We start from the raw sequence: 27734 nt of genomic DNA on the forward strand, positions 1-27734 counted from the left end.
ACTGATAGGTTAAAATCAGACAACTCAAACTTGCATTTTAAAAATAAATAAATAGAGATGCTGGGTGCTATGTTTTTCTTATCTGACACAAAGACATCCTAGGTTAATAGTAATGTAATAACTATAATAAAATGGTAGTAATAAGTAAATATGATTGAGCCATTACTGTGTACTAAATGCTTTACACAGTTGTCTCATTCACTGTCTCAATGATGGTATAAGGTAGGGATTGTTCATATTTTGCCAAAGAGGAAAGGAGAGCTAGAAGTAGTCATATGATTGGTCAAAGGCAACAAAGCCAGTGGGTGGTAGAGCCGGGATTTCAAAGTGGACTTACTGGCCTTCGAAGCAGCCTTCTCTACATCTCCAACAAACTTCCCACCCCCAAGCTGTTGTCTTGGTGCTATAGGCAATACTTAAAAATATATATATATATTTTTATTTTAGAATAGTTTTACATTTACAGAAAGATTGCAAGAATATTAGAGTTCTGTACATTTTGTACTTGGTTTCTCCTATTGCTGACATCACTAGGATACATTTGTCAACACTAATAAATTAATATTGATATATTATTACTAACTAAAGTTCATACTTTATTCCAATTTCCTTAGTTTTTAACCTAATGTCCTTTTATATGGATGTTATCGTAATGAACAATCATTCTGCAACTTGCTTTCTTTAAACAACATTGAACTTTTGGAGTCTATGTTGATATACATGGAACTAATTTATTCATTAATAAAAACTCCTTTATGATGTTTTATTTTATGAATATGCTCTGTTTATCCGTTTTTCTGATGACGGGCACTTAAGTTGTCACTCAGCATAATGATGGTTAGAATTCATCCATATTGCTGTGGATCAGGACTTGGTTTCTTTCTCTTCAGTGTATGGATATACCACATGTTTTCTATACATTGACCTGTTAATGGACATTTAGATATTTTCCAGGTTTTTTGGCAATTACAAATAAAACAAGTCTGTGTGTGACATATGTTTTCATTTCTCTTCATTTAAATGTTCTGATTACGAGTAAGATTGGTCTTTTCATATTTCATTGCCTACTTGGGTTATCCTCTCCTGTGAACTGCATCTTAGTATCTTCTGCCTATTTTTCTATTGGGTTATTTGTATTTTTTTCCTCACTAAATGTAGGGTTCTTTATATATTCTGAATACAAGTTCCCTGATAATTATTGTTTTATAACTTCATTTACGATATCTTTTGCCATAGGAAAATTTTAATTTTAATAGTCTAAGTAATTTATCTTTTAAAAAAAGTTTGCTTTTATTACTTGTTTTAAGAAACCATTTCAAGACCTGAAGTTATAAAGATATTTTCCTATTTTTTTAATCATAGTTTAAGCATTTTGTTTTTCACATTTAAGTCTTTTATCCTTTTGAGATTTATTTTTGCATGGAGGGAAGTAGTAATACAATTATTTTTTCTATAAAGAAAGCCACTTGTCTTAACTCTACATACCAAGTAATTCATCCTTATGCCACTGATTTTCAATGTCGGGTATGGCAATTCCCATAGATGTGTGGGTCTGTTTTTCAGCTTTCTATTCTGACGGTCTGGTGTATCTGGTCATTACTGAACCAATACCATGCTGTTTTAATTGTAACATCTTTGCGATAAGCCTCCTCTATGTTATGACATTTTCTCTTCGACTGTCTTCTCTTTCAGAATTATATTGGCCCTTCCTGGCTTTTACTCCTTTAGATAAAATTGAGAATAAATTTACCGGAAACTTTTTGATGCTTTTTAAAATTAGAACTGCATTAAATATATAGACTAATTGGAAGAAAATTTATATCTGTACAATATTGAGTCTTCTCATCCACAAGCATATTATATCTCACCCATTTTTCATGTCTTCTTTTAGATATCTTACATTTTACAATTAGTTTTTCTCATGAAGATCTTGCGCTTCCTTTGTTAGATTTATTCCCAGGTAGATATTGTCTCAAAATTTATGCAGACTGTCATTGCTATTTCCCTAGGAAAGTTATAATGTGAAGAAACTGGCTTCTCACCAAGTGAACTACTTTCAACAGAGAAAATGAACCTATTTCTACTATTGTTTATGAGCTGATGTCAATAGTGATATTTTAGCTATTCTGTGATCAGAAAGCAGAGCTCACTATGGTCCCTTACATGCGAGTCTCGTGCCTTTCCTGGAAAATCACCTTCAACAGTCTGTATTCAGCGTATGGATATCCTACTCCCTCCCGACCAGCTGCTGAGTGTGGACGGTGGCTCCTCTGCTCCAGGTCATTGCCATGACGAAACGTGGGGGACCGAGACTGCTGGATCTTTCAACTGTTCAAGAAAAGCTGACAGTCCAAATTTTTACGTGACATTTTCTGACTTTTAAATATTAAGAAATGATTTTTTTTTTTTAAAAATAACATTTTATGGGCCAAATTAAACAGACCTGAGCCCACGAGGGCTGCCAGTGTTCACTCTTTGGGGTACTCTGTCCCCACAAGACTCCCGGTTCAGGTTCTCTCGCTCACACCACGCTTCCACCTATGAGTGTGGGCAGGACAGTAACAACACGGGACGTACTTTCTAGCTCTAAATATCTGGTATCACAAAATGTGAACTCTAAGGGAGGTTAGAGTTAGTCTCTACCTCACTTTTGATGGTTGTGGCAGTTTGGGGGTGATTCAGGGAAGCAGCTAGCCCAGGCCAGGCCCAGAACTCAGGTGAGCTGAGTCTGCACCCAGCAGGTTTTCCATCACGTACATTGTCGGATCATCTACAGAGCGTCTGGGACAGGCTGGGATCCTTCCCAGCAGGCCTGAAGCACACGAGAATCTGACAAGTGAGATCCTATTGAGGTGCTCTCCTTTTTAGGGTGCACGTGGAGGAGCTCCAGGCAAGTGGAAAGAGTGCAAATAAAGTTCCACTCCAAGAGGAAGCCAACACATACAAACGATTAAGGCTCTACTGAACCCACTGCACTTAAGCGCCGCATAAAGATGTTTGGGCCCACGACTGACTGCATACACTAGGATGTTAGAACTGAAAATCCCCTACCCTAGCGACATCCTCGCCATGGTAACATCCCTGCGCATGGCATTACTCAAGTGTTCATGGTGACACTAGGGTAGACAAACCTACTGTGCTGGCAGACATACAAAAGTACAGCACGTACAGTTATAGTCATACTAGATAATTAGAAGTTACTAAGTTGCTGGATTGGGTATTTACACTTTGAATGATTATTTAGAGTGTACCCTTACTACTTACAAAAACAAGTCTGCTGTCGACCAGCAGGCGGTGTCCCAGCAGCAGGAGCCTCGCCCAGTGTTTGCGGGGTCTAGGGTCGCATTTCTGGGGGCTGTTCTGTGCAGGCCTCAGCGCAGGGGCCCAGGCTACGCGGTTCAGCCCAGGAGCGCAGGAGCTATACCTCCCAGGGCTGTGTCAGCGCCCCTATGATGTTCACCCGATGAACTCTCCTAACTACGCATTTCTCTAGCATATTCCCATTATGAAGCGGCACGTGACTGTACTCTATTAATTCTTAGTGGCTCATGGGCCTAAAATCTGGGCAACTGTCGCCAGACTTTCCAGATTATTGGGAGAGATTGAGCAGTAACAGCTGCACTTTAGGCATGTTTAATACGAATCCCGTGTATGGGTGTGTGTATGTGGCTACACATATGTGCACTCATATGAAGTAGAATGAAAGACCACTACCTATATGGCCAACGTTCCTACTGCAGACAGCCCTGTGAACGGCAATGTAATGTTCAATGGTAAACAGGAGAGAGGCTCAGGAAAGTTAAGTGCACACCCCAAACATTTGCCTTCCGATCACTTACAAGATCAGTGGGTTGAATGAGCGTGCCTGTGTCTTGCTTGTAAACTTCCAGGGCTTCTTGAGAGTTCCCTGTGTGGCTTAGTGAGTGAATCAGGCAAATTTAAAGGGCTTTAAAACCTCAAAGCTTCATTTCACAACTGTCATCACATAATTGACCAATGAGCCTTCAGAGATGGAGTTTTTTTTTAATGGAACTGCAAAGTAAATCAAATTAACTGCTGCAGCTTGCTACAGCAAAAGGTCATTGATACTTTAATTCCTTAAGGGCACTGCCTAGATTCAAAGATTATTATCACAGTTATTATTTGTTGATTAGGACACTTGCAGAACATGGACTTAATTATTCCTGTTTAGAACTTACAGCAGTGGTGGGAAGCTATGGCCTGTGGGTCAGAGCAGGCCCGCCCGCTGTTTTTGTGAATACATTTTTACTGGAGCACAGCCATATCCATTTGCTTATACACTGCCTGTGGCTGCCTTTGTGCTGGAATGGCAGAACTGAGTAGCTCTGACAGAGGCTCTCTGGCCCTCAAAACCTAATACACTTACTACCTGCCCTTTACAGAAAGTTTGCCACTTATGGTCTGTCACATATGCTTCCTTTTTTAAAAAACAACTCTTTAAAAATGTATAAAACCTTCTTAATTCTGTGGGACATAATTTGGCTTTTAGGACATAGTTTGCCAATCTCTGGTCCAGACAATCAAGAAACAATAAATGAAACTCCAGTGTCTAGTGTTTGCTTATTTCCATGGTGTAAATACTGACCTACTTGAAGCTACCAACATACAACAGACATGCACTGGCAGGCCATTTCCAAGTATTTTCATCATATGGAAACAATACACCCGAATAACCTCAGGGGCACAGATAACAGTAACATACAGTAAAATAATTTAGAAGATGGTGAATTTTAAATGTTTATTACTCTTTTTAAATATAACTTACTCAACTGTAAGTTTATATGTTTTAATAATGACCATGTTTAACAACCAGCTCACAAAATCTTTGAAAATTTAACAACTGGCTCTAGTGAGCCAGTACAAGCCTCCTGCAGCACATCGCTGAATTTAAAAACTTTCCCCACTTGGAGATAAAGGGAAAGTACTTGACTACCACACTGTAAGTTTGAAAGTGGTAAATTTCACAGGATCACACATACTTGAGGGAAAGACTCAAGCAAGAACGTGTTAGCTAATTAACTTCATTGTATGTGCAGATGATATCGGTTGTAACTAGGATATATCTAAGCAGAAAAGTTGCAGTTTATGTCGTCAGTCAACAATCAGACTCACATATTCTCCACCCTCGAATAAACTTTCTTTTAATTCAAGAAAAATAAACTCAGTAGCAGGTGGATTTGATCTTGATTGTGTCAAAATATTTAGTGGATAAATCTTCCAGTCTTTTCATCAGCGCAGGTTGTTTTTGAAGGTTTTTGTGATCACCGTGAATAGGCAGTGTTTCTGAATTGCAGTAATAAGAGGCAGGGGTAGTGTTTTTCATTTTGCCTTTTTTTCCCCCCTGCATCTCCCTATCACTGTTGCCGTGGAGAAGGCTCCTGGCTGACTTGCTGTGCAAAGTCTCTCTTTACAGTTCTTCCAGTTCAATAGACTTGGGACCCAGGCTAACTAAGGCAACACACTCCCAGCCTCACAACACTCCAAAGAAGAAGGAATTTATCAAGTGAGTCTCTACTATGTAGGGTTTTTTTAAAAAGATGTTTAATATATTATGTTTTTAAGAGAAAAGAAACACAAAACTGATTACTGTCGACTATCGCTTAAGTTTTCAGCAATCTAGCCAGCGCAAAGCTGCTGTTAAACCGCTGTCAGCCTGTTTTGCTGTTCTTTTCACTTAAGAATCATTATTTTATTAACAGTATTGGCCTCATAACAGAGGCTGTCTATCAAGACATGCAAGTTACTGCTCAAAAAGAAACAACCAGGAGTCTTTGTTTCTGTTTCAGGTATATACTGAAACAAAATAATCTTGGTAACGTGTGTGTATGTGTGTGTGCGCGCGCGTGTGTGTGTATACATACATACATCTATATATATATATATATATATATACACACACACACACACACACACACATATATTCCTCTTAGGGTTTTGTAGTCTCACCTCCACTGTTACTAAGAAAATAAATGGAGAAAGAAAGGCACACCGCAGCTCTAGTTTTAGATCATTTCTTTTGCTAATGTTCACCTCCCCCACTATCTTTCCACAGCACTGGCAACTTCAGCATCTGGGAAGCACTGAAAACACAGTTGGTGGGGACTTCTCCTCCCAATCCCTCCTCCCCAAGCAGCCCTCACCATCAGCTGCGGCGGCCAAGCGGGTACCCCGAGAGCATCCACAGCGCAGCTCCTCAAAGCTCCAGCTGCCTATAACTTTCTCCACTGAAGTGTCCTTAGCGCTCTATCTGTTCCAAGGGTCTTGTCTTGACTTTTGTCCCCACCACCGTTGTTAGTGAAGGAAAATAAAATGGCTTCAGTCTAACTAGCAAAACTTAATTTTCTATCTTGCTTTCAAATTTGTGGACCAAATGAGCCATTATAAAGCCTTCAGGGACACCTTCTTAGAATTCAATTATTTACTCATTACTTAAATTTGCACCAAACAAACCCAAGCTTTTACTTCCGCTTCCTCATCGACAGCCACCTTCTGAGCCTTTGGCGAATTGTGGCAGAAAGATAAAAGACCATCTTAGGTCAAGCCAACCATAGTCAAGACGTGGTGAGCCTCGGAATGTGATTGAAGGTAATGTGTTTCAATTAAAGTGAGATTAAAGGCACACTGTACCTGTTTCAGATTTGCTTTGTGATGGAAAAATGGTTCCTTAATGAGGAAGATTATTTTATGGCTTCTCACAAGTGAGCAAACCAACACCGCTTTGAGATCATTATCTGATTTAACCATGAAAAGGAAAAGTATAATAGCATGCTGATTGGTAGCATTTTCCAGAGCCCTGCTTCAAATGGGATAAGATAATGACAAGAACACCTGGAACCCTAACGTCACTAATAAATGTAAAATCCACCTACTAAAATTCTGCAGACAGCAAGCTTAGATATTAGATATCGATCCTCATTAAAGCTACCCACCACGACTCCAGCAGAGTCATCTGTCTGCATAAAACACTAATCTCACTCCATTTTCCCATTGCATAAAATGCTTCAATGACTCCGGGCATTCTTTTTTTTAATTTTTAAAACTTTTCAATTACAGTTGACATTCAATATTATATTAATTTCGGATATACAGCATAGTGGTTAGATATTTATACAACTTACAAAGTGATTCGCTGAAAAGTCTAGCATTCACCTGTACATTACAATATTATTGACTAATTCCCTATGCTGCACTTTACATCCTAGAGGTACCAGAAAGAGAAGAGAGAGAGCAAGGGATTGCAAACATGTTTGAAGAAATAATGACTGAACACTTCCCTAACCTGGTGAATGAAACAGACATACAAATCCAGGAAGCACAGAGAGTCCCAAACTTAGGTGAACCCAAAGAGGCCCACCCCAAGACATATCATAATTAAAATGCCAAAGGTTAAAGACAAAGAGAGAATCTTAAAAGCAGCAAGGGAAAAGCAGTTAGTTACCTACAAGGGAGCTCCCATAAGACTATCAGCTGGTTTCTCAATAGAAACTGCAAGCCAGAAGGGATTGGTACAAAATATTCCTGGTTAAAGTTCAAAATGCTTATAGGATTTCTGATACAAGCCTTTTGTCTAAATCTGCAGCCTCATCAACTACTGCCCAGTCCCCAATTCCCTGGCTTCAGCCAAATTTAATATTGATGATTGCTTGTGAACAATGTATTGTTCCATACTGTCCTTAAGCCTTGGCACCACTATCCCCTCTTCCTAGAACAAAACTCGTATCTATACCTCAATCCTAAAAAATACTTCAAAATGTGCCTTTTAAAAGAATCCTATCCACAACTCCATTACTTACAATTTATTATGTTTGTGTGTTCCTCAGCAATTTATTATGTTTGTGTGTCTCCTCCTGGTCAGTGTCCCCTTCTTGATTCTGTATCCCCAGGGCTTGTTGCAAGGTATCTACTTGATAGAACTGCATTGAATAAATGGAAGAATGAACCAAACTTGTGTTTTTTGGTCTGGATTTAGTCAGATCGCAGCTTCAGAAGATTTGTTTTTAAGACCAATAGAGAGACATTTCTAGCACAAAACTCTCCATAAAGCTTTAGAACATCATATTCAACTCTCTACTTGTCATTTCTTAAATGCTACAGACACTCCAACCTCAGTCTGTACAAGACTGAAGACATCACCCCCACTCTCCTGCTGTACTATTTGATGTTATCCCAATGGCCCTTGAGTAAGTTGCCCAAGTCAGAAGAGTTGAAGTCACCACACATTCCACATTTCACTTGTGAAGTTCATTGATTTTCCTCACCCTACTCCCCTTATCTCTCCTGCCAGTGGTCTAGCTTGATCTAGAAACCCAGTTGTGCCTAGACTATTACAATTGCCCCTTAATCCACTGTCTTGAATTCATTTCACTCTTCTACCCCATCCTCTGCCCCCACTGTAGTCAGCATGGCATTTCAGAATGCAAATCTAACAGTATAATTGCAAGGCTTAAAATTCCTCAATGACATATTGATTTTAGGAAGAAAAAAAAAAATTCTTACTAGAGCTCCCAGGCTCTGCATGAGTTCCCCTGACTCCCCACTACCACTGCAGCCTTATGTCACTCCATTTTCACCTTTCTCTTCACTTCAATCTCATCAGCTTTACAGCTCTTCAAAGGTGCTGTGTTCACTCTCCAGTCTTTGCACATGCTGTTCACGTCTCCTGGAATGTTCTTCTGCTCTCTCCCACCCCTGCTTCTCTTTACCCTTCAGATATCAGCTCCAAAAACACTTCCTTAGGAAGGCTTCCTGATCTCCCACACTTGGTCATGCCACTCTATTATATGCACTTAGAATATAGTTTTCTTTTATTATCAATTCATAATTATGTATTTGTTCATTGCAGTGATCATTTGATTATGAAAAGACTTTCCATTACATAAAACTACTGGGATTATGCCTAGCTTATTCATCATTATAGCCCCCATTGCCTCGCCCTGGGCCAGGCATGCCTTAGGTGCTCTGTAAATATGTTAATGACTGAGTGATCAGATCTAATAGGACAAGGGTCTGGAGATGGATGCTGCCCACACCAATATGTCCAAGGTGGACCTGAAGCTCATCTCCCTTTCAACCCTTACCACCTTTGGTTTCAGATTCCTTAGACCTGAATTCTCCACCCACCCACCCACCGTTAGATTAGACATTTGCTGTTCTCTTTTCCCCAGACCTGGCTCGAAACTTTTCTGACTCAGACTCCACATTCCATCAGTTAGGGTTCTTACTTGCAAGAAGCAGAACTGACTGTGGGTGGTTAAGCAGAAAATACGGTCATTAAAGGAGAGTCAGTAGCTCATAGATTTACTGGGAGGTTTAGAGAACTGGGCTCAATGCCAAATTTCCAGGAATAATCCCCCAATCATGTTCCGGAACCAGCCTGATGAAGAATGCTGCTCCCTCCCAGCGCTGGTACTATTCAGTGAGCTCCTTTTAACACTGCAGCCTCGTTACGGATGTCACGTGCATGCCAGGCACTCGGCTCAGCCATTACTGTCCTCAGAGCCGGGGAGTCTGCTTCCCCCAACTAAGGCCACTCGACAGTATGCCTCTTCCCTCCGACTGCTCATTTCTGAGCTGAAGTCTAGAGGGTGTGAATCTGATCAGTGGAGAATGGTCGCTTGCCTGTGTTTAGCTGCAAAGGAGGGAGGAAGTGAGTTTTCAGGTTCCCACATTGAGGAAGGGGAACCCATCAAGTAGAAAAATCCTGCAAACATAACAGGTATTTAAATATGCTGGTCACCCAGAAAACATGGCCAATGTCCACTCCATAAATCTTTGCCAACCTTCCAGCATCTTGCTTAAGCCCTCTTTGTGGTGAGGCTCAGCCAGTTTACAATGCCCATCACAGTTGAACTGACAGCTCGCAAGGACTTTAGCCTGCTATGCTGTCTGAGATAAATCAGACCCAGGACCTGGAAGATTGTTAAACCAACTTCAACTCTTCTAGAAATCTCTACTTGTGATCACAGAATACAGCAGATCACAGAGAACAAACTCTGAAATACAGTGCTCTGAGTTTGAAACCGGACTCCTCCATTTAAGTGCAGGACTTTGGAGGACAAGCTCCCAGAGGCTATGAAAACAGGTATAGTGACTTGCTGTTGTAGTCCCTGGCCCACACCTGGCACATAGCAGATATTCAATAATTATTTGTTGAATAAATAAATGGATAAATAATTGCATGAATGAGTGACCTCGGTATTAATTGGGGTGAGCAAGGTTAAGTTGTGCTAACAAACAACTACCAAAACCTGGTGGCTTAAAACAACAAAGCTTTCTTTCTGGCATGTTGCTGCCTGGCCACTAAGGAAGGGCAGGGCTCTGCTCCATGGCACCCTTATTCCACGCCGTAAGGAAATGGAGTTTTCAGTATCTGGGACATCACTGAGACATGGGGAGACAGAGCACGGTGAACTGTGCATTGGCTGTAGAGCTTCCATCCAGAAATAGCATGTATCGCTTCTACTCACTTTTTATTTTCTAAAACAAACTATATGGGCACGCTCAATTCCAAGGGGCATCAGTGCTCAAAGGGGGAGCTGGAATTACATGATAAATAGCAAAATGGGGGCCTCCACTTTTCTGAATCTCTGTTTCCTCATCTGTAAAATAAAGACAATAATAGTGAAAGCGGACACAATGGGTCCGGGCTGCCTGTCGCTACTTCAGCCAGTTAAGCAGAGACAAGGTTGAATGATTTGAGCATTTATTCCATTTTTGCCAGCAAATGGGAGAGCAGTGGGATTTGTCCACATAAAATCTGCTTGCCCTTCCCTAATTACATGGCTGGTTATGTAGGGCTGCAAGCCAGGGGGAATGGGTGGGGTGGGAGGATGGCTGCAGGGGCCGTGGTCCCTGTGTCTCCTTCCAGGATCTTGAAGCCTGATAACAAGGTAGTTAGTTTTCAATGGTGTTAAAACCCAGTAGGAAGACTTCTTATCTGTAGTTAGTAAGGGAAAGAATCCTTAAACAACTATGGTCCTGTTCCTATTAGGTGCCCTCCCCCCTTTCATAATCACGGTCAGAGCATGATCTACATCTCTGCCCCCAACAACAGCATCTACCTCATAGGGTTGTTGTGAAGACAAACTGAGACACGCAAAGCAAGCACCCAATACATATCTTAGGAACAATATTTAAACTTTGGAAAGCTCATGCAATGAATGACATAAAGAACGAGCGTGAATTTCAGGAGAATCTCACCAGCACAGTCCTCACTTTACATCTTCACAGGGGCAAGACAGAAAGAGTCCCTATTAAGCACTTCAAGTGGAATATTTTACAACAGTATTTTCTCCATTTTATATGTGAGAAAATTGAAGTCAAGGGAGCTACATGTCAAAGATGGAGCTAGAATGATTTGAACCCAGACAGACTGAGCTCAACATGTATAGGCTTGGCTGCTATACCACCTTGCCCCTTTACTATACATAAATAAGTTGCTCATAACTCTTGCTATCCTTCATTGGTTCAAGCATTTTTTGAGAGTTTACTCTAAATTAGGTACTGTGTAATCACAGGGATAAAGAAGCCAACTGGTCTACCCTGCAATGGTTCATTGCTGCCGCAGTGCCAAACTGCTCGTGTGATTGCTCCATGAAAAACCAAGATGCAGTGGAAAGCGCTCTCGAAGCTTCACCACCAGGTACGTGTGGGACTCTCGGTAACTGAACAAATCATTTAAACTGCTTGTGCTTTGTTACCTCTGAGATATTTTCAGTCCTCCAATTACATGGTCCTTGTACTAGGACAGGTGGACTGTGAGTCCAAGGTATCATTTATTCCAAGAAAAATCAGACGCCGACTAACACTCCTAGGAGTCTCAATTACTCAGCCTGATCTGATCTGTGACAATCCAAAGGGCACCAAATCACTTCTACCAGCAGTGAAAATAGCTAGACTGGAACTTATGTTCTGGTCCTGCCTTCTAATTGTTGTGGAGCCAAAGTGGGCACTGGACACACATTCCAGCTATCAGGGAACTTGATGCCATGTGAAGAGACTCTTGTCATTCTAAGGAGACCTGCTTGTAAGATCGCCCAGGTCCGAATCCCACACTTGATAAGCCTTCTTTCTTCTTTCCCACGTTTGAAAGCTTGGCTTTTCTGTGCCTGAATGTCTACCTGCCTGGGGCATTTCTATCTCCCACTTCTCTGCGAGAGGCAGCAGTGCGCTCTGGAAAGAGAGCAGGAGCCAGGTTCGGCTCCGCCCTGTCCTAACAGATGACCTTGGGCATAACACTAAACCTCTCTCCATCTCAGGTTCTGAATTCATCCAATGGAACCATACCACCTGCCTCCTAAATGCTTGGAAGATTAAAAATAACACATCCCCTGCACACAGCACAGTGAGGAATAAAAATAAAGCACCTAGGAGAGTGCCTGGTATAGAGATGGTACAGGATACTTAGCCCATGATTTTCTGTTAATTACTTAATTTCTTTCTTGTTTTTTCTCTTTCTTACCCCAAACCTATGTTTTCTCAAAAGTGAAAGGAACAAATCTCACTGAAAACACATGCATGTTGGTCCTGACAAGTACACAGTATAATAGTCATAAAAAGCTACACCCTTAACCCACACACCTCAAGACTGGGATTTTATACGAACCCCATTACTGTTTTCCAACCTTCATTTCCAGCAGGAACGGGGGCTCTGGGCTCAACTGCCCAAGTCCCAGCTCTGTCAACTACCGGCAGTGTGATCCTGGGCAAAGATGTCAACTTCTCTGATTCCCAGTTTTCTCTCTATGGGGCAGGAAGAATAGCATGTGTATGTCTAATTTGTGGTGCAGCAAAGATGAAATGAGGACTGTGCTCCGACGCCTATCACAGAGTGAACGCCCAGTAAGTGTTATTATTTTGATTGTGGTTATTATTTCATTGTTACTGAGACCTGCACATCAAAATGTCTCCACTAACACAGAATTCAAGCTGCAAAACCTTTTGTAGATTCTATTACTTAACTTCCATTAAATTGCATTTATTCTTTTTTATTTCCTAGCACAAGCCACCCCCATCTCTTACCTTGACTTTTACAGCAGGCAGACTCCCAATTGCTCTCCCAGCGGCCAACTTTAGTCTCACCAACCACTCTCCACAGGGCAGCCTGAAGGATCCTTCTCCAAGGATCTAATTAATCTAAAAATCTAATTAATCTAATAATTTCACTCTCTTGCTCAACACCTTTTATCTGCTTCTGATTGCTCTTAGGAGAAAGTCTGGTCTTTAACCTGGAACCGATCCTGACTCAACACTAATCCTATCATGGCTTCGACCCTGTAGGGCCTGGCCATACACGACTACCTTCCCTTCCTTGAACGTGTGCAGCACTCTCTGCCTTCAGCACTGCATGCTGTTCACTCGTGCCTGGCGTCTGCACTTGGCACCACCATCCTATCAGGTTATATGCATGATATTTCTCGGAGAAGGCTATTTACCTTGTGTTGCATGCTTCCCTGATGAATGTGACCTCACGGCTTCATGGTTTCTTCTGTTAGGCGACCCATCACATTGTTTACTGTTTGCCCACTGGACCCTGAAGACCTCCCAGGAAGCTATGAGCTGGGGCTGAGCCCACCCTGCTCAGCAGGTCAGTCAGTCAGGTCTCTCAGCGGGGAGGGGGCGGGACAGGGGCCACCTGGGCTGCAGTGGTTTAGGCAGGGAGCTCCTAACACAGATGGAAAATGTCCTTGTCCTTAGGAAGGTCACCAAATAATGGTGTGGACTACTGCCCACTAGTCTCATGATATGGGACACATGGTAGGTGCTCAACAAATTCGTTGAATGATTAAGTAAATGCTGGTATGTTCATGTACACTGCTGGCTTGTAATTTGTGATTACAAACAGTTAATGTAATGTCTCTCCCTTCTGTAGATTTTTTAGTTCTGGTTTGAGAGGGCAGGTTAATCTTCCCTCATCCCTGAGATGTCTGTTATATATGTTAAATACATGAAACACACTCTATTTAAAAGAATTATATGACTTTTTTAGAAAAAGGCTCCTTCAATATAAAAATAGAAACTGGATTCTTATTTGAAAATAAATTAATTCAATAAAAATGTCTCACGAAGTGAATGATCATAAAAGTTATTACAGTACCAGAGTCCCTGTAATAGATAAGCAGCATGTAATTAAAATATAATTAAAATGATGTTTATAAAAACTGTTATCTGTCCCAATTATGAGAAAAATCAGAAAGATATTTACATCCTAAAACATGCCAGTGAAACCTTGAGGCAAAGATTTAAGACAATTGGTTTTCTTTCAAATAAAGGATCCTGTCTCAAAAACTTCTTTCCATGATTTCCTCAATATATACTATATATCCAGGTGTGACTATTATCATTGTTATAGTTCTTTGTTAAGAAATCTATTTTGCTATAATTTTATTCACTGTAATTTCCTTAGTAACAGGCTGCTCTCATTTTTTTTTCCTTCTAAAAACTATTAAAATGTCATTCACATCACATTCTAGATGGGAATCCAGCTATTCCCAACAGCTATTCAAAAAACGTAATCACCATAATTACTGTTGACATCTAATTAACATTCAGCTTCTTTTCTACAGCATCTACAGCTGGACAAACCATCTATTCCAGGATAAAAACTAATGCTCTGTTGCCTTTTCTTCAAAAATAAAACAAACCAGGATGCTAAACACCTGGGCTCAGTGTTTTTGTTCTTGTAAATGGTGACTGGAGGTAGAACAGCTACTAGGAACACTTTTCTAAATATCACCAACTGATAAATTGGTCCTGGTCACAAGAAATCAAATCCATCCTACAGTGTGCAGGGTCACACTCGTTAATCCCCAGGGTGAGGACTGTGGTCAGTAGGGACCAGCCGCAGCGCGCTCCTGAGGGACCTCCGCTGAGCTCTTCGCTGCCCGGCCCCCGCTCTCCCACTCACCGCATCGCGCCCCCTCTCCATTCCCTCTGTAAAATGCGGGGCGGACCCCGCGCTTCCCACCCCGTGTTCTCCTCGCCTCTAGGCCACCAGCCAGCTCCTCCTCGGTCTTTCTTCATTAGGGTAATGGTAGGGGTGTGGGGTGTGGGCTCTTACACTACAACGTCCAGTTTCATACCTGGGCTCTCCAAGCTGCGCAGAGTGTGACCTTGATCAGTTAGCTTGGCCTCTGAGTATGTGTTTTCCCATTTGTTAAATGGTAATGTGGTAAATGGTGTTCCAACAAATGTACCAGTTCATGGGGTTACTGTGAGTGCCAAATATGTTAATATACACATTGATCAAGTATACACACACACACACACACACATATTAACTTTATTTTGGCCTCTTCTCTTGGCCAGAGACTTATGTTCTCATACTTGAGGCCATTTTTCTAGGAAAGCTTCCTTCATGTTCTGGGACAGTGTAGGTCTCCATGGTGTGTGCTCCCACTGCCCCCCCATCCCCTGGTACTTCCACATTTGTGTTACCATCACAATTGTAATGATTTTGTCAAGGACACCATGCTTTATTCATTTGTGCAACAAATATTCCTTGAGTTGCCTCGGTACCAGGCATGGAGATAGAGCAGTGAATGAAAGGATTGGATCCTTGCTCCAGCTGAGTTCCTACTCTGGTGAGTGTCTGGAGCTATAACATAAGCATGCGCTCAAATTCAGAAAACAAATTCAGAGATTAATTATTATAAAGAAAATGCAACAGCCTACAGGGATAAGAGTGATTGAAGGGATTCACTATGTTCAGCTGGATGGTCTATGAATTAGTGACATTTGAACTGAGCCCCGTTTGATAAAAAACAAAAACAAACAAACGAGACAGCCCCAGGCAGAGGGCGTGGCCAGAGCAGACTCAAAGGCGGACTGGCCTAATCTGTGGCCCACTTGCTCCCCTCTCCTTCAGTGAGTGCACAACCCATACCCCCACCTGCTCCCGATATTTCACAGTTGCAACTGAAAGGTGTCTCCCCAGCTAGACCCACGAATAGGCTGGCTCTTTTGCTTGTTAAGGTTTTGCAATAAAGAGAGGTGGTAATACACATAAAATGGTAAAAAGACAGAATTTCTAGAATCCATCACGGGCACTGAGTTATAAAATACCACCTTATTTTATTTATTGACTTTAGAGAGAGAGAAACATCAGTTTTGTTGTTCTACTTTCTTATGCACTCATTAGTTGCTTCTTGTATGTGCCCTGACAGGGATCGAACCCACAACCTTGTCATATCAGGACAATGCTCTAACCTGGCCAGGGCAATACTAGCTTATCTTTCAGAGAGAAACTGGAACTCACATTGGATTTCTACTCTTGTTTTTGTCATCTAGAGCAGTGGTTCTCAACTGGGGGAAATTCTAAACCACACTCCCACCCATCTCCCCTCCCTGGGAAATTTGACAAGGTCTGGAGATATTTTATTGTCAAGGATATCTGGTATGTAGAGAGTAAGATGCTGCTCAATATCCCACAGTGCCTGGGATAGTCCTTACACCAAAGAATTATCCAGCCCTAAACGCAAAGATCACCTGACCTAAAGAGTGGTCTTCCTCAAACCCCTCTCCCTGTCCTATCTTCAGTGGGGACAATAGGGCCCCTTCTCCTGCAATCATGCCCTTCCTTTGTGACCAGTTGTGCTCCAACACATGAAATTAAGGATGCAAAGCAGGGACCACTTTGTTTTGAGGGCACAATGTGTGTCTCTCAGGCCCCCCAAACCAGAGAATACTTTGTTCTCTCTGGGTCCCCCTTGCCAAGGACACTGCTTTCATCTTCTGCTGGCCAGGAATTCCTCAACTCCCAGAGACTGACCCTAGGAAGGGCAAATGGGGCTCCACGGTGCTACAGCTCTGACCCACCGGTAGCAGATGTCTGGAGCACCATTTTGAAACCCAGTTAGTCAACATGAACACAGGCTCAGCACCAGGTAGGGGCTGTCCTTTGTGACAGACTGGCTTTCATTCTGTCATTAACCCGATCCACAGTTTGTCTTCTCTGGGTTGGTGTGTGCCTCTCTAAAAGTCTGCAGTTAGTGATATTCAAACTTTGCACAGACAAGCTGGCTAGGTCAGTGCTCAGATAACAATGCTTTGTTGAGTTTCCTCCCTACCCTCTTGCGGTTTGTCCTTAGGCCAGTTCAAGGCAACGTGGTGGGAGGTAGGGAGGTCTGCCCACCCACGGCTGGTGACTGGGGTAGAGCTCCCTGGCCTCAGCCTCACCGTGACACAGCCCTACTTGGCAGTAAACATGAGCATCACCACCCCTTCTTCTTACCTCTCATGGACAAAGACAATCCCATGCTCTTAGCTGAATGGCTCTCATCAAGCATTTATTTGATCTGGGGCCAGTCTGTGGAGTGCACACCTGCAGGCCACTCATCAGCAAATCCAATTATATTCTTTGGTGCTTGCTTTGCTCTTGCTCTTGTAACTCCCTTAACAGATTTCCTCATAATACCTTTATGAGTACATGAATTTCATCTCTCCCTTTATCCATCTGCACTAGAGGTTTCAAAGCACTGTGGGTTTTAGAAACCCCTGCCTCTCAGACTGGAGCCTTTTTAGGCAGCATCATAATTAAACCTTTTGTGTGTATTACATCTAGTTCCTGTACCCCCACCTTGTCTCTGCCATTGGTCGCTCTATTGCCAATTTTGCTTTCCTTCTGGACAGTCTCAGGCTCTCCCATCACATATACCAAGCCATTTTGTCTTCCTCTCGCTCTTACACACACGGCCCTAATCCTTTCCCTTGGGTCATACCAAAGAGTCTAAGCCCACTTCATATGACATTTCAAGTGGGTGGTTCCTTCCTTTCTATTTATTTTAATTTCTTGACTACTCTGCTTCCACTTCTACTTCCCACAGCATTTTATTTTGGGAAATTACACAAATATATTATTGGTGATAATTACCTTATTTTATATTGGGAAGCTATCTCTCCCCCATTTTGTTCAGTTCAATGATCACTTGATCTAGTACCTGCCTGTGGTGGTTTAAAATATGTCACTCCTACTTTTGAATGGCAGACTCTAGCTCTCCTCCCCTTAAATGTGGGCTAAACTTAGTGATGCTCTTCAGATGAATAGAAGGTTGCGACAATGATGGTGTGTGACTTCCCAGGCTATCCCATAAAAGGCACCGTGGCTTCTCCCTTGATCTCTCCCTTAGGAAATCTCTTGCTGAGGGGATGCCAGCAGCCATGTCATGAGAACACACAAGCAGCCTCATGGAGAAGCCCACATGGCAAGGGAATGAGGCATGCAGCCAACAGACAGTTCCTACTCACCATCTATGTGAGTAAGCCACTTGGAAGTGAATCATCCAGCCCTTCAGGTAATAGCAGCCCTGGCTGCCACCTTGACTGTGGTCTCACGTGAAACCCCCAGGCAGGCCCTCTCAGCTAAGCTGCTTCTGGATTCCTGATCCACAGAAGCTGTTCGACATAATACATGGAGGGCGGGGCAAAAGTAGGTTACAGCTGTTCGTATGGAAAATAACACAATAATTGATAAGTAATGGCACAAGAATAAACTCTGTGTTTCGAGTACTCACAACGGTAAACCTACTTTTGCCACACGCTGTATTTACTACTATTTTAAGCCTTTGAATTTGGGGGTACTTTGTTATGCAGCAATAGATGACTAGTACACTGTATCGCACTAAGAAAACAAGCTATTGCTGTGTAAGAGCCCCCCAAATCTTATTCACATAAAAACATTAGCACCCTTTTCCTCATGCATCCAGCACCGGTCAGCTGGGTGGCTCTGCTGCCCGTGGCTGAGCTCACTCGTTCTACAGAAATGAGTTGGGGGGTTGGCACAGCTATAGGTTCTGCTTCTTGTGGCTCTTTCCATGGAACAACAGAGTGGCTTGGGCCTTTTCTTTTCATGAAAATGGCAGAATCACAAAAGAATGAGCAGAAATACGGGAAACCTTTTAAGGCCTAGACTAAGAACTGACACACTTTCATTTCTACCTCAGTTGGCCAAAGCAAGTTACATCGTTGAATACAAAGTCGAGACGCAAAAACTGAACTTTCGTGAAAGGAACCAGGAAGTCACATGGCAGAGCCTACGGATGTCTAATTCTGCTACCTGGGAGTTGGTGGAGGGCTGGCGCGATCATCGAGTCCCCCGCAGCTCGGCCCTTCTTATTCCAGTGGACACGAAGCTCATCAGTTCAGATGGTCTCCCCCAGGACTCTGGGCCTCGGGCGGAACGGTGTGAGGCTGGGGAAACTCTCCAACACTCTGCGTCTGATGCTGGTTGGAGGGCCTGGTGAAATTCACCTACCCTGGGAGCAGTCATGTGTTTCTAGCCCAAAAAGTGCCTTAGTTTCTTCCTTGTTTCTTTGGTTGGGTGTCCGGTTTCTTCAAACATTCTTTATAGAATGTGGTTTTAATTCCCTCACCACTTAGCAGTTATCACCTGATAGGTTCTTCTGAAAGGAGACTCTAAAGTGGTCAGGTTCCAACGCGTGTCTTCAGGCGGGCTTGACGGGGCAGAGAGAGAGAGCCCATCTCTTGGTCGGAGAGAACGAGCCTCTGTTAATGGAGCCTGAGGTTCCATTTGCTTTTACTACTAACTCAAGATCGTTTTTGAAGGCACTTCTCCTAAGACACTTCCCCCAGACTTCACTTATGCAGTTACATTGTCATCTTTTGAAATATCAGGTCCTTAAAGAAGGGGCTTGAACTCATTTACAGACAGGGAAGGAGGGTAATCAAATGTGGGGTGATTCCCAAAAGCAAATTAGTCACTGATCACGTCCCACCCCAGGTTTTCTAAGAAAACGTCCACCTCTCCCCTTCATCACATCCTCTTGGAACAGTGACAGGCTCCTCCCTCCCCGACCCATCCTTAAGGATAATTGGAGATGCTGTTTCCCATGATGTCCTGAGTATGCGACATACCCCCAACTAATTTCCTTGCTGAAGCTATCTGAACGCCTGGCTCAATGTCACCCTTTATTTTCTTCAAAGGCAATTCTCGGGACACAGAAGAGAATTAATATGTCTTGAACACTGCTCAATGAATATGGCAATTACCATATTCATAGGAAGCTATCGTTTTCCTCAGAGGAGAAAAGAATTTTTGTAAAAAAAATAACTGACATGTCCAAAGTCAAAGAGCTGGTCAGTAGCATAGCTTGGGTTCAAAACCAACTCTGCCTAATTCTCCAACTCACAGGGTTTTTTTTTCTATGACACACTGGATGGCCTAGTACTGGCCTGGCTTCTGACCCATAGATATTCAGAAGTAGTAAGGAATTGCCCCAAGCACTGATTTCGTAACTGTGATCCTTAAGGCCCAAGAGTTCTTCAAAGATGCCCTGCAAGCTACTAGAAAGAGGAGAGTGGGGAAGGGGCTGGAGCCAAGGAAGGGAAAAGACAAGTGAAATAGAGGCCACGTAGGTAGTGCTCTGGGCCCCTCCATTCTATTTTAACCAGAGTAGCTCGATTGCTGTGTGTTTTATACATCAGAATTCCAACTAAGGTTTTCTCAAAAGGCTCAACCGCTTAAAAAGTTTAAAAATTAGCAACTTCAATTAACTCTCTCATTTTCTGGACCTACGATCTGGAAATTGGTTAGGCGGCTGGCCCCAGGTCTCAGTAAGTAGTAGCGCAGAGACTAGTACTCCAGCTGCCTGATCACCAGGAGGGCCCTTTCTCTTCCCTCCCTCCTGTAAAGCCACCCAGGGCCAACCCACCCAGCATATCTTCAATGCCAATGTCCTCGAGGCTTCAGACTGTCACCCTTTTGCTAGTACTAGAGAAGCCTGGAATCATAGCAGAGAGTTCCCCCTGGAAGTAAAACAAAAGAAGACACAGGTGTGAAATATTTAAATTTCACTGTTTGCTTCTTGGTCAGATTTTGAGAACTGATGGTCCCTGAGCTGGAGGGAGAACTCGGCCCTCCATGACACATCTTTCCAAATTAAAGACATGGCAGCCCAGAGATTTATGTGGGAGTGCTCTCGACCTGTTAAGGAAAAAGCATGTTGTCTACCTGGGAACTGAAGGTGTTGGCTGTCAAGAGGCAATACCTGAACTAATAGAGTTTCTGGAAGAGAGACTGAAGAGATACTGATTTAGGATATCTTGGGAAGGAGTGATTGAAAACTCCTTCCCTCTAGACATGGGATATTGACCTGGCTGCAGTTGGTTTTACAATTTTCCTCCTCGGGTTTTACTGTACTTCTATAAAGCTGGTTTTGTCAGAAAGGGAGCTCTCCAAGTTTCATTTTTAGGCTAATAGCTTTTTTTAGAAAAAAGGTCTTGAGGAGCTTATGATGTGCTTAATCACTGGATTGAAGGGCAATTAGAGAGCCCTTTATCAGGCATGCCAGCTCCAGAGGTAATTAGTTGTGGAGCTGACATCGTACAAGGGACTGTCCAACGGGCAGGCGGAATCACTCAGGGAGGGGAGGATGCTGGTCCCGCCTGAGCAGGAGTCAAATGTGAACGGCTGGCTATGCTTGTGTGGCTCCTATGTATCAGGTGACGGCTATCCTTAGGAGGCTGCTTTGTGTGGGGGGGACTGGTCTACATGCTTCATATGCTTTTCTATTCATTTAATCCTCACAGGAGGTGAGAAAATTGAGGTAGAGAGAGATTAGGTAAGAGAGCTGGGCTTTAGATAGAGGCAATGCATTTCTAGGATTTTAATTCAAGTTGTAAAATAGGAAAGACGCTCTTTACAATAAACGAAAAGAAAATAATTTTAAATCCCAATGGATGATTTTGTACCCACTAAATAAGAAAAAAAAGAAGAAAAAGGGAAAATTTGAAGTATAACACCCGAAGCAGCGCAAGTGATAGTGATAACTCTGCATACAAGGGAAGAGATAAGCACACATAATATACAATATAATGTGTACACATTCAGTACTTGGTGTACGTTAAACGTGCAGTGCTTATTGTCCGGTGTTGCTGGTTATTACTGTTTTACTTCACATTAATGAAAGGCAACCCTCATGAGCTGTGTAACCTTAGGCAACTTGCTTAGCCTCTCTGATTCTCTGAATCTCATCATCTCCATCTAGAAACAGGCAAAACTATTGTACCTACTACACAGGGTTGTTGTGAGGTTCACCCAAGGTGTTGTGTGTAAAGTGCTTAGCACAGTGCTTGGCGCATGACAATCACTCAACAAACAGAAGCCAGCCACTTGGTTACTGTTATTGTTACTATGCATATTTGGCCAGCAGCACTGTGCCACCCTTCTGGAAAAACACCAGACTCGATTCACATATTGGGACTCATAAAGAGGCTTATTTACACTTTTGGAAATTTATTAAAAGGAAACAGTCCAACAGAGTCAAGAAGTGACGTGTACGTTGCCTTTGGCAGCATTTTCTCCAATAATCCTGTGGTTTAAGCAAAGAAGGGTGGCCATCTATCAACTCTCTGACTAACATGAAAACTGGACCCAGAAACCAGCTCTCAGTTTGATTTCCTCTCAAGCCTCGAAACTCTTTGACAATCAGTGGTCAGGCCCTGAACAGACTTGATTTAGAGCTTTTAAATCTGTTGTTCCCCACCGCGTGGGGGTTAAGAAAGCGCACTGCTTCTCCTTATAAAGGGATAGACTATTTTGATGGATGTGCCTATTTATACTGATGATTTTTATTAGATAAATTTCCCCATAAATATAATTGCAAACTTTATCTGATGGTAATGTTCAGAATAGCTTTAGTAGTTAATATTGGCTTTGGGTTAAAAAAAATTTTAAAGCATGATTACTTAAGGCATTTTTGTTTCTTTGAACATATTCCTATTTTCTTAGACCTAAAATTCTGGAGAAGTCATTCGGAACAAAATGAGGCTTGGTGTTCCAGCTTATCCGGTTATACTTGGCAGTGAGGCCCATAGCAACTTAACATACTTAGTGCCCAGGGAAATCTTGGAGCATTTTCTCTATGGAAGAAAGCTCAATGGTTTCTTTGATCCAGAAAGGTTGAGAATGATTTGTTTTAAAGGTAAGAGTTTTTGCCATGATAAAGAAAAATTGTAAATGCAATTACTTAATTTTTAAGAAAGCAAGAATAAAAAGTTTAATTACACTTAGAATCTCATGTAGTATTGTCTTCAGGGACCAAGCTAGGAGATCCTCAGCGTGAACATCGTTTTTCTAGTAATAATACAGATTTAATAATAGCAGAGTCAAAACAAGATTTTATTTACACCAAATTCTGGGTTAGAATGAATAGAGTTAAAGCTAGACTTCAATATCACGTTTTTTTAAAAAGGGAGAGTAAGCAGAAAAGAGATTTACAAAATGTATTACAGTTAAGAAAATTTAGGCTAAAAGGTTTCAGAGACCTGTTCAAAGTTACAAGGCTAGGAAAGGGGAAGAGCTAGGATTTGAATTCAGGTCTATCTGATTCCAAAGATCCCAAAGCTCATATAATCACTGAGCAGATATTTATTTTGTATCTACTATGTGTCTACTATGTATGATCTGGAGGAAAAATGTTGGCTAATCCTGACCTTGGGTAGATTACATTCTGACATGGGAAATAGATATAAAAATAATTATTAGGCAAATAACTACATAGCATTATGCCAGATGCAATGAAGGAAAAGCACACTGTGGCATGAAGTCGTATAACAAGGGACCTCATCTGATCTGGTCACCTCTGGGGAGGAGACATTTATGTTGGGACACGAAGGATGAAAAGAAATTACCTACACTATATTATAGGTCCCCCAAATCTTTTTATATGTACATTTAGATGGGTGTTAAAATTATAACTGCTTAGAAAATGTTACAATGACAAAAAGTTATTAGCCATGATATGTAAAGAACCTCCACAAATCAATATGAAAAAGTTCAGTAGACAAATAAACAAAGGTTATTAACAGAAAAGCCTCTCTATCAACAAGGAGACAAGAGAATATCATTTATTATTCATTAAATTAGCAACATGAAGAAGTTTGGCAATAGTTCCATGCTAATGTGAGAAATAGTCACTCTCTTAAGACTAGTGAAAGGAGTAAATATAAAATGTACAGCCACCTGGGAGACCCATATACTGTGTGACCCAATGATAATACTTTATAGCATTTACCTTAAAAAAATGCCCTGAGCCCTGGTTGGGCGACTCAGTTGGTTAGAGCATTGTCCCACATGCCAAAAGGTTGTGGGTTCAATTCCTGGTGAGGGCATATACCTAAGTTGCAGGTTCAGTGTTTCTCTCTCTCTCTTTCTCCCTCTCCCTCCCTCTCTTTCTAAAATCATATCCTCAGGTGAGGATTTAAAAAGACACACTCAGAAACATGCACAGGAAGACATGCATGAGATTGTTTATTTTAGTCTGTAATACAGAAAAAAAGAGAAAAGAACCCAGAGAGTCATTATTAGGGAGATAGGTAAAATATATTTGGGTATATTTGATCCTGTTCAATAGCATATGTTTTTCCCAATGAGTGATGCAGGTCTATATATAACCAATAAATAAATGTCCAAGACACATTTTTCAGCAATTTATGGTAGAGTTCAAGTTGCAGACTGATGAACACAGCATGATATCATTTATGCTAAAGACTCACAACCACACCACTTAGCTTCCCAGGGCCATATGCAGTTATAGAAAAGCATAAAAAATGTATAGGAAGCCCTGGCTGGTGTGGCTTGGCTGGGCTTCATCCCGTGCACCGAGAGGTTAACAGATTCTTGGTCAGGGCACATGCCCAGGTTGCAGGTTCAATCCCTGGTAGGAGGCGTGCAGGAGGCAGCCGATCCATTTTTCCCTCTCACATTGATGTTTCTCTCTCTCCCTCTCCCTTTCTCTCTCTCTAAAAATCAATTTTAAAAAATCTTAAAAATAATACAAATAAAAATGAAGCCTTATCTTTAAAAATATGCATAGAAGAATCACAATTTATTCACTACAGTGTTTGCCTCTGAGGAAGGAGGGAAGATGGAAATTGGGGCGTGAGTCAAGAAAAGCTGGAAATTTACCTGTGATACTTTAGTACAGTTTTCTTCCCACATCAATGCAAAAATTAAAAACTTTTCAGGTAATGAAAAGCAGAATTTCTGGCATATAAATTCATTCATAAGTTACTTGTATAAATAAAAGCTAATAAAAATAAAAGCTAATAAAAATGTTGCTTACTGAGGGACAGTGTTCCCCAGGAAGAAAGTAGAGACCGCGTTCACCCACCTCCCAGGAAAAGAAGAGTTTCCACTGGGGCTGGACATTACGGCCGAGCCGCCAGGCAGCTGAGATGTAACTGAATTCCAGGGGCGTAATGATAACAGCCTTTCTATTTGTTCAGCACTTGGCAGTTTTCGGAGTACTTTTCCCACACATTATTTCCCTGGATTCTCACAGCAGCCTTATGAGAATGCAGCTCTAGTCCCCAGATGATCTCAAGAGCACAGGAAACATAACAGGTTCCCCAGGTTCCCTAGACAGGCGCACACACACACACACACAATGCCACTTCCTCAAGGATCGCGAATAGCCTTATGCTAGGGGTCCTTTCGTGTTTGCAGTCATCTCTCTGGTTGAGCAGATGTGGAATGGAAGCTGGTCATTTGGAGAGTTTGTGTACAGCGATGCAATCTGAGAATCTGTTCAATTTTTGCCTCTGAAACCAGAGAGCCGTATCATTTCTGAAAATCCGACTATGTCTGCCCGGAATGAAACAATCTGATATTCCACATTGAGTATATTAATGCAAGACCTTGAGGAAGGAGGGACATGTGGTACCATTCCTGGGACTGATTCTCCTGTCTTCTTCTCCATGGTAAACTTATCATTACACCAATATTAATTATTGATAGTGAATTTTGACGAGCCATAGAGTTGCTAGTCCTAATGGAGTTGCACATTACTTATAATATGAGCGCACACTTAGAAGGCTCTGCTCACTGCTCATGACTGAAAAAACGGCAGCAGAGCTTAGAAAAGGGCGACGGCCATGGTCATCAAGGACCCGAATGCTAGAGTCGGGCACACCTGAACTATTGCTTTGCCTCTGCTATTTACTAGCCACCAGATTTGGGGTTTGTAAAATTACTTCTGTAATTTCAGTTTCCTCATCTGTAAAATGAGGTTAGCATAGGAGTTAAAAAAGCAGACTCTGAACCCATATATCTTGGTTCATATTTCAGCTTTACCACTATCTGCCTATATGATCACGGACAAGCTACTTAATCTTTCTTTGTCTCACTTTTCTCATCTGTATGAGGTAACAATTGTGTCACCTTATAGGTTTGTTGAAAGAATTAAATGAGGTAGTATGTATACTATAGATATATATACATACATACATACATATACATATAGTGTGTGTGTCCCACACATACATTCTCATAGGTATCAGCAACTATTATTATTGCCTTAACGTAGTATGCATCCTACAGTAAGTACTCAATAGGTAGTGGATGCTAATGGTGCTCCTCTAATCCCCTGGGAGGGGCCGAGAAAGATGCGTGGCACTCCATTAGACCACTTTCAAGCCCAGCTAGAGCTCTGAAGAGAGATGGAAAGAATTCTAGAAGAAGCATCCTCAATGTTTCTCCCCACAAGTAAGCCAAAAGCTTGGTTTCAGAAGCAGGTGGGTTGTGATGAAACCCAGTATATCTCATTTTAATGATATAACCCATTCAAAAGCTACTGAGGACTATCCCTGGCGCTGGGCAAACCACAGGGAGCAGAGTAGATATGACCCCAGTGTCACGGGGCCGACAGTCCAAGGGGAGGCCGAGGAAAGAGGCAGAGGGCTCTGGAGGGGTACCACGAGCTGCCAGGCAGCAGAGACCCAGGAGGGCAGAGAGGATTTTCAGGAAGGAGAAGGTCCTGGCTGAGATGAGAGTGCCAGGCAGAGGGAACATTTTGGAAGAAAGCCCTGGGGAGGAGGGCATTTTTAAGAGTCAGGAAATATTATTAGGCTGGAGCCAAAGGTTCACAAGAGATGAGTGAAGGGGTAAGAATCTGAGGCCCAGGGCATTAAGACTCTTTGCCTAAACTCCACATCAGGAAGCATGCCCGTTAGCCTGGCCACAGGCTGCTCCGTCTGTGCCACGGTGCTGCTGACACTGCCTGCCCACAGGGCACATGTCCTCAGGAGGCAGTCAGCAGTGACACCATGTCCTGCGTTAGGGACCAGCCCAGGTCCCTTTTGCTTAAGTACACAGTCTCCTTTCTCTCTAAGCTTTCAGTTACTCACATCAAAAAGCCCATCGCACTTGAATTTCACAGCCATGCATCCTCTCCTGGGTTTCCGCTTTGATGTATTTAAGAGCCACCTGGGTGCCATTTGGAGGAGGCATTCTTGCTTCTCTGATTTGCTAAATGTACCCTCAAGAGAAAGGCCTGACTGGAGCTCTGTCTACTTCTGTTCAATCTTTGGATTAAAATTCAAAATTAGGCCACAAAGCACATTTGTTTATCACGATCTTCAGGGAGAGCACTTTCCCTGTTGCCAATTAGTAAGCGCTGGGAAATGCTGAGACACCGCATGTTTCCTCTGGATGGCTAAGACAAGATTAAATATCCTGTGAAAAGGTGCGAGTTATTAGTGCTCGGTCCAATCTAAAGACTCTCCTAGGGTCCTAACTGAAAGTGAGGTAACACTCGCAAAAATGCTAGCATACAGCCCAGGGTGTGCCTGCCATTAATAGAATGATAGTTATTAAGGAGCTTTGTATTAATATATTAACAACTATCCTTGTACCAATCCCACCAAGTCGGAATTATCAGCCTCATTTTATGTATGAGCAGCGAGCAAAAGGGAACAAA

The 27734-nt window shown here is 42.2% G+C and overlaps 1 protein-coding gene across 1 annotated transcript in view; it reads right to left on the reverse strand.

Moving 5' to 3' along the window:
* SYNPR (synaptoporin) overlaps positions 1 to 27734 on the reverse strand; it is a 260070-nt gene that overhangs the window by 155456 nt on the left and 76880 nt on the right. The gene's annotated exons all lie outside the window — the stretch shown is intronic.

Source organism: Miniopterus schreibersii (assembly GCF_964146895.1).
Source record: "Miniopterus schreibersii genome assembly, chromosome: 15".
Taxonomy (NCBI): domain Eukaryota; kingdom Metazoa; phylum Chordata; class Mammalia; order Chiroptera; family Miniopteridae; genus Miniopterus; species Miniopterus schreibersii.